We start from the raw sequence: 8,366 nt of genomic DNA, 5'->3' as shown, positions 1-8,366 counted from the left end.
ATGCACACACACACACATACAAACATGGACTAAATAGTAGACCCGGGCATGGACAGCCCAGCCCGTTCAGTCCGCCCGAATGCCCGACATATGGGCCGGGCTCGGGCTCAGCCTCTCCGCTCGAAAGCCCGAAAATAGGCCTGAATAGGGTATAAATCATTACTTTATGCAAAATGTAGGTACACTATAAATTTTAAATATCCTAAAAATATTTATTTTAATTAAAAAAGGGCAATGTTCATGTTATTCGGGCCAGGCCGGGCTCCGGCTTGAGATTTTGAGGTCGTGGTTTACAAAACCCGGCCCAAGCTAAGCCTAGCCCGACGAATGCCAAAATTTTCCTACGAGACACCCAAGATCTATCTATGGAGATGTAAAGCAACAAGAGGGGAGTGTATCTACATACCCTTGTAGACCGAAAACATTAGCGTCGTAACGCGGTTGATGTAGTCGTACTCTTCACGATCCAATCTGATCTAGTGCCGAATGGACGACACCTTCTAGTTTAGCACACGTACGGCTCAGCGGCATCCTCTCCTTCTTGATCCAACAAGCAAGGGAGAGGGGGTAGATGAGATCGGGACCAACACGACGGAGTGGTGGTGGTGGCAGTGGAATTCCAGTAGGGCTTCACCAAGCGCTCACGGAACATGGAGGAGGAGTAACGGGACCCCGAAAACAACTTTCCATATATAAATCTTTACCTCCGGACCATTCTGAATCTCCTTGTGCTGTCCCGGGTCTCATCTGGGACTTCGAACAATCTTCAGACTTTCCACTCTTAATATCTCAATACTACCCTAGCGCTACCGAGCGTTAAGCGTGCGACCCTACAGGTTTGAGAATCATGTAGACATGACCGGGAATCCTCTCTGATCAATAATCAATAGCGGGACCTGGATGCCCATATTGATTCCTACATATTCAATTAAGATATTTATCGGTTGAACCACGATGTCAAGGATTCCGTTAATGCCGTATGCAATTCCCTTTGTCCGGCGATATGTTATTTGCCCGAGATTCGATCGTTGGTATCTCCATACCTAGTTCAATATCGTTACCAACAAGTATCTTTACTTATTTCCGTAATATAAGATCCCATGACAAAACTTGCTTGCAAGCTTCTTGTGATGTTGTATTACCAAGAGGGCCCAAAGATATCTCTCCATCATACGGAGTGAAAAATCCTAGTCTTGATCCATGCAACCCAACAAACACCTTCGGAAATACCTGTAGAGCACCTTTATGATCACCCAGTTATGAATTGACGTTTGATAGCACATAAAGTATTCTTCCGGTATCCGGGAGTGGCATGATCTCATGGTCTAAGGAATAAATACTTGACATGAAGAAAGCTATAGCAAATAACTAAGCGATACGATATGTTGCTAAGCTTACGGTTGGGCTTGTCCATCACATCATTCTCCTAATGATGTGATCCTGTTATCAAATGACAACTCATATCTATGGTTAGGAAACCTTAACTATCTTTGATCAACGAGCTAGTCTAGTAGAGGCTTACTAGGTACACTGTGTAGTCTATGTATTCACACATGTATTTAAGTTTCCGGTCAATACAATTCTAGCATGAATAATAAACATTTATCATGAACAGGAAATATGATAATAATCATTTTATTATTGCCTCTAGGGCATATTTCCAATACATAGTGCATGCAGGTGCGCAGGCCGGCCACGACAATGTGCTCATCAATCCCGTGCAGCAGGTGGTCGAGGAGGTACTTCTTCTCATTCCCCTTTCGTAGTTGCTGCTAGGATTTAGAATATAGGGTTAGTTAGTTAGATTCTGATTCCTGCGTTAGTATAGTTGGTTAGATTAGTTGGTCTGAGAGTTAGGGTTTTTTCTATTATATTCGTGCTAGGATTTAGATAGGTGTGTCATAAAGGATGGGTGTGAGATTTTGTTCTGTCAGGATAGTTGGTTGGGGAATGCCACTCTCTGGGTAACCAACTATTTTTGCTTTGCTTCTTATCCAAAATCAAAATGTTTAGGTACCATTAAATTTTTATTTTTTGTTGGTTCCTCTAATTATGAAGTTCTCCACTATATATAGTTTTATTAGCTTTGTTGTAAAATCTCTGCGCATGCTTATGCAAAATGCAAATAGGTTAATGATACGTCTCCAACGTATCTATAATTTTTTATGGTTTCATGCTATTAAAGTATCAATCTTGGATGTTTTATATGCAATTATATGTCATTATATATCATTTTTGGGACTAACGTATTAACTTAGTGCCAAGTGCCAGTTGATTTTTTTGCCAGTTTTTGGTTTTCCAGTATCAGTACCAACCGAAGTCCAAATGCCACGAAACGTTTTGACGATTTTTTTTATGAACATAAGAGACCCTAGAAGCTTTGGGAGGGGGTCACAAGACGAAGGAGTAGCCCACAAACCACCAGGGTGCGCCCAGGGGGGGTAGACGTGCCCTGGTGCCCCCCACCCTTCGCTCCGTTTAGGGATGGCAATGGGTCGGGTTTGGGGCGGGTGGAGCTGGTCCAAATCCAACCCATGACCCATCTTCCTACCCTCTGCCCATCCACCAAATTATCCATGGGCAAAACTTGTGTCCATGTCCAAACCCACTGGATACCCACATACCCATGGAGCTCCATGGGCATAGAAAAGTCAGCATGAAGCCTTCCCAAAGAGAAAATTAACTCATCATCATTCACTCACAAATGACAACATAAACTACATTCATAAGTAGGCAACAAGTAATACGATGAGTCCTTAAGTGTGACATACCAGAGGTTGATTCTCCAGCATATAGCTCATGGAACAAGTTGCATATTTCCTGCCATTTTCCATTGATTCGCTCTTTCTACTATCACTGGCATATGGCCCCACATGTCATACGGGTATCCATTGGATATCCATGGAGCATAAACTATAACCATGCCCAACCCCGCTGTTCGTGGGTATCCATATCCATGGACCCATGGGTGAAAATGTGCTCCATACCCTTGCCCAACCGGGTCGGGTATCCATGGATATCCAGATCCGTGGATAAAATTGCCATCCCTAGCTCCGTTCGACCTAACTCCGCCTCTATAAATTCTCTAAAATTGGGAAACCAACAGAGAGCCACCCAAAACGCTTTTTCTACCACTGCAAGCTTCTGTTCTCGCGAGATCCCATCTAGAGGACTTTTTCGGCACTCCACCGGAGGGGGAATCGATCACGGAGGGGTTCTACATCAACCTTGCCGCCCTTCCGATGATGTGTGAGTAGTTTAGCATAGACCTATGGGTCCATAGCTAGTAGCTAGATGGCTTCTTCTCTCTCTCTTTGATCTTCAATACAATGGTCTCCTTGATGTTCTTGGAGATCTATTCGATGTAATCAGTTTTTATGGTGTGTTAATTTGTTGGGATCCGATGAATTGCGAGTTTATGAATAAGTTATCTATGAATATTATTTGAAGTCTTCTCTGAACTCTTTTATGCATGATTATTGTAGCTTTGTATTTTTCTCTGGTCTATTGATTTGGTTTAGCCAACTAGATTGATTTTTCTTGCAATGGGAGAGGTGCTTTGTGATGGGTTCAATCTTGCGGTGATCTATATCCTAGGGATAAAAGGGGACAAGACACATATTTCTATTGTTGCCATTAAGGATAAAACGATGGGGTTTATTCATATTGCTTGATTTTACTTTCTCTACATCATGTCATCTTGCTTAAGATGTTACTCCATTCTTTATGAACTTAATACTCTAGATGCATGCTAGATAGCGGTTATGTGGAGTAATAGTAATAGATGCAGGAAGGGGTCGGTCTACTTGTCTCGGACGTGATGCATATATACATGATCATTGCCTTGGATGTCGTCACGATTATTCGCTTTTCTATCAATTGCCCAACAGTAATTTGTTTACCCACCGTATGCTATCCTCAAGAGAGAAGTGTTGGGGAACGCAGTAATTTCAAAAAAAATCCTACGCACACGCAAGATCATGGTGATGCATAGCAACGAGAGGGGAGAGTATCGTCTACGTACCCTCATAAACCGTAAGCGGAAGCGTTATGACAACACGGTTGATGTAGTCATATGTCTTCACGATCGACCGATCTAGCATCGAAGGTACGGCACCTCCGCGATCTGCACACGTTCAGCTCGATGACGTCCCGCGAACTCACGATCCAGTAGAGCTTCGAGGGAGAGTTTCATCAGCACGACGGTGTGATGACGGTGATGATGATGCTACTGGAACAGGGCTTCGCCTAAGCACCGCTACGATATAACCGAGGTGGATTATGGTGGAGGGGGGCACCGCACACGGCTAAAAGATCAATGATCAACTTGTGTGTCTATGGGGTGCCCCCCTCTCCCGTATATAAAGGAGTGGAGGAGGGGGAGGGGCCGGCCCTCCTAGGCGTGCCCCAAGGGGATTCCTACTCCCACCGGGAGTAGGACTCCAACCCTTCCAAGAGTAGGAGTAGGAGAGAGGGAAGGAGGAGAGAGGGGGAAGGAAAGGGGGGCATCGCCCCCCCCCCCTCCTTGTCCAATTCGGACTAGAGGGGGAGGGGGCGCGGCCTGCCCTGGCCGCCCCTCCTCTTCTCCACTAAGGCCCAATAGGCCCATTACACTCCCCGAGGGGTTCTGGTAACACCCCGGCACTCCGGTATTTGTCCGAACTTACCCGGAACCTTTCCGAAGTTCAAACATAGTCATCCAATATATCGATCTTTATGTCTCAACCATTTCGAGACCCCTCTTCATGTCCGTGATCATATCCGGGACTCCGAACTACCTTCGGTACATCAAAACACATAAACTCATATTACCGATCATCACCGAACGTTAAGCGTGCGGACCCTACGGGTTCGAGAACTATGTAGACATGATCGAGCTCCGGTCAATAACCAATAGCGGAACCTGGATGCTCATATTGGCTCCTACATATTCTACGAAGATCTTTATCGGTCAAACCGCATAATAACATACGTTGTTCCCTTTGTCATTGGTATGTTACTTGCCCGAGATTCGATCGTTGGTATCTCAATACCTAGTTCAATCTCGTTACCGGCAAGTCTCTTTACTCGTTCCGTAATGCATCATCCTGCAACTAACTCATTAGTTACATTGCTTGCAAGGCTTATAGTGATGTGCATTACCGAGAGGGCCTAGAGATACCTCTCCGACAATCGGAGTGACAAATCCTAATCTCGATCTATGCCAACTCAACAAGTACCATCGGCGACACGTGTAGAGCTCCTTTATAATCACCCAGTTACGTTGTGACATTTGGTAGCACACAAAGTGTTTCTCCGGTATTCGGGAGTTGCATAATCTCATAGTCATAGGAACATGTATAAGTCATGAAGAAAGCAATAGCAATATACTAAACGATCAAATGCTAACTAACAGAATGGGTCAAGTCAATCACATCATTCTCTAATGATTTGATCTCGTTAATCAAATGACAACTCATGTCTATGGCTAGAAAACTTAACCAATCTTTGATTCAACGAGCTAGTCAGGTAGAGGCATACTAGTCACACTTTGTTTGTCTATGTATTCACACATGTACTAAGTTTCTGGTTAATACAATTCTAGCATGAATAATAAACATTTATCATGATGTAAGAAAATCTTATATTTACTAATTGGAGGCACCTTTCAAGTCGTCTCATTAATCCACATCATTAAAATTAAATACACCGTTGGATTGTAGAATTTACGCTGAGGATAAAAGGAAAACATACGTAACAGAAATGATCTGGACATCCCTTAAAAGAGTCATGTGACACGTCCAGCGTTAATTAATAATAAAACAAAAGTAAATAAAAAAGCATCTCAAAAGCCGGCTCTATGATAAAAATATTCTGCCGATTAAACAGATGTGATACTAAATTTGTACATACAAAGGTAAAAGAAGGAGCCGCTTGCAACGTGGACTATTGAGTCCTCCTTTTTTTTGAGAGAGAGAGAGAGTCCTAATGCTACACGTTTGGCTGGATAACATAAATTACATAGAGTTACGTCTAAAAAACAGAGCTTCATATAGCTTTCAAGTTGGGTATCTATATGTACGTGTGTGGTGCCTCTATCTAACAAATACTCCCTCCGTCTGAAAATATTTGTCTTAAAAATGAATGTATCTATAACTAAAATAAGTCTAGATACAACCATTCATAGAACAAGTATTTCCGGACGTAGGGAGTAAAATTTTGTGTAGCTTCCAAGCTGGGTATCAATACGTATGTGCGTAGGGTCTCTATCTAATTTATTTCTTGTGACCTTGCAAAAGAAACTAGCTCGGCGTCTATGGAGTCATCATGAGTCGACATCTTGATATGAAAAGTGAAGCTTTGGGGCGTCACGAGTGTCTACCAACCCTTATACTATACGTCACCATGCGCCGGAACATTGTATTGAAGATCAAAGAGAGAAAAAAAGCCATCTAGCTACTAGTTATGGACTCATAGGTCTATGGTAAACTACTCACACATCATCGAAACGGCAACAAGGTTGATGTAGAGCCCCTCCATGATGGATTCCCCCTCCGACAGAGTACGGGAAAAGGCCTCCAGATGGGATATCTCGAGAACAAAAGCTTGCCGCGACGGAAAAAATATTCTGTATGGCTCTATGTAGGTTTCCCATTTTTTAAGAATTTATAGAGATGGAATTAGGTCAAATGGACGCTCATGGGCCCAACGAGCCACCAGGGCGCACCCACCCCCCATGGCGCACCCTAGTGCCTCCTGGGCCACTGCTCCATCTTCTGGCCCTCTCCCGAAGGTTCCAGGGTTTGTTATGTCCAGAAAAAAAATCCAAAAAAATCCGTGGCATTTGGACTTCGTTTGGCACTGATATTCTGGAAAACCAAAAATAGGCCAAAAAAAATTAATAACAACTGATACTGGGCACTAAGTTGATAGGTTAGTCCCATAAAATGACATATAAATGCATAATAAACATCCAACATTGGTACTATAGCATAAAATAATAAAAAATTATGAATACGTTGAAGACGTATCAGTGTTTAACGCAGATGTTTATCTTACCGGCACCTATGCAGTTTCCGTCCGGAAAAATTGACGGGCCGAGCCGAGTATTTTTTTACAGGGTATTTAAAAGGACAATGATAATCCAAACAAGGCCTAAGAGTGTTGATGCTCCGACTTGACACTGCAGGTTGAGACAGTGGTGGTGGTAGACCTAGCGAAGGGGGCTGGGCGGTTAGCTAGATACAAGATGACAAGCTAAGACGGAGAAGAGAAGGTATGAAATAGGAGGACAAGGCGGGAGTGATGGGGAGAGAGGAGCATGCGGCAACGGGAAGGGGCAGGACAACGAAGACAACCGCTCGGGGGAGAATAAGGAGTGCTCTAAAGCTTAAACACGAGTATTTACACCCTAGATTTGGTTTATAAAAGATTCAAATGATCGACTCAATTGACATAGAAAAATATTTTCTCATTCAATTATGCTAGTTGTGAGATGAAAAGTTTTTGGTCCTGTTTTTTCTTCCATGAATCCTGAAGCCTAATCAGATTGTTCTTGGCTATGACTTATAAATATTTCTTTCTCTATCACCAATCGCCTAAAAATTAAAGTATCAATAAAACATTTGTCTCAACCACGAATCACTCCAAGTAGGCGCCTCTGGCTCATCTCCCCTAAAAGCTTAGGGTTCCTCCGCCTCCCGTCGGCAACCAGTTCGTCTCGTCTCCAGTGGCCTTGGAGCCATGGGGACGCGGTGGATCCCAACTCTTGCCGGCGGAAGGGCTCCGCTTGTAGATCTTTCTTTGAGTTTTGTTAGGGTTTATGTCCTATTCAGGAAGGCGAGACGGCGGCGGCGTTCTAAAGATGGAATAAGATTCTCCCCGCCTAGCCCCCGTTCCGGTGGTGCATCAAGCATCATCAATAGGCGTGTGGAGGTGTGTCTCCGATGGATCTGTCTTTGGTAGATCTGCTCAAATTTGGTCATCCTTCGTCTTCGTTCGCGTGTCTTCAGATTAGATCCTTCCGATCTACGCTACTCTTCATCGTAGGTGGTTGTTGTTCTGATGCGCTGCTTCTATGGAGCCTTAGCATGACAACTTTCCGACGGTTTACTACAATTTTTTTTGCCCGGCTCCCGTGAGGGAGGGGCCATGACGATGGCGTGCCTTCGGCTCGCTTCAGTGCTTGTAATCGTCGCTAGGTGGTCTACGAATTTGGATGTAATTTTTATTATTTCTGGTGTTCATTGTACTGCCATGATTAAAGATGAATAGATTCGAAGTTTTCTCGCAGAAAAAAGAAGAAGCATCATCGGTCAAAATTTTATTTCTGAAAATTGATAACACGAAATAGCTGTTCAAAAGGATTCTCCTCCCCTGGGGACATC

Source organism: Triticum dicoccoides, chromosome 1A (assembly GCF_002162155.2).
Source record: "Triticum dicoccoides isolate Atlit2015 ecotype Zavitan chromosome 1A, WEW_v2.0, whole genome shotgun sequence".
NCBI classification, from domain to species: Eukaryota; Viridiplantae; Streptophyta; class Magnoliopsida; order Poales; family Poaceae; genus Triticum; species Triticum dicoccoides.
The sequence above is the reverse complement of the archived record's forward strand: the minus strand, read 5'-3'. Positions refer to the sequence as shown.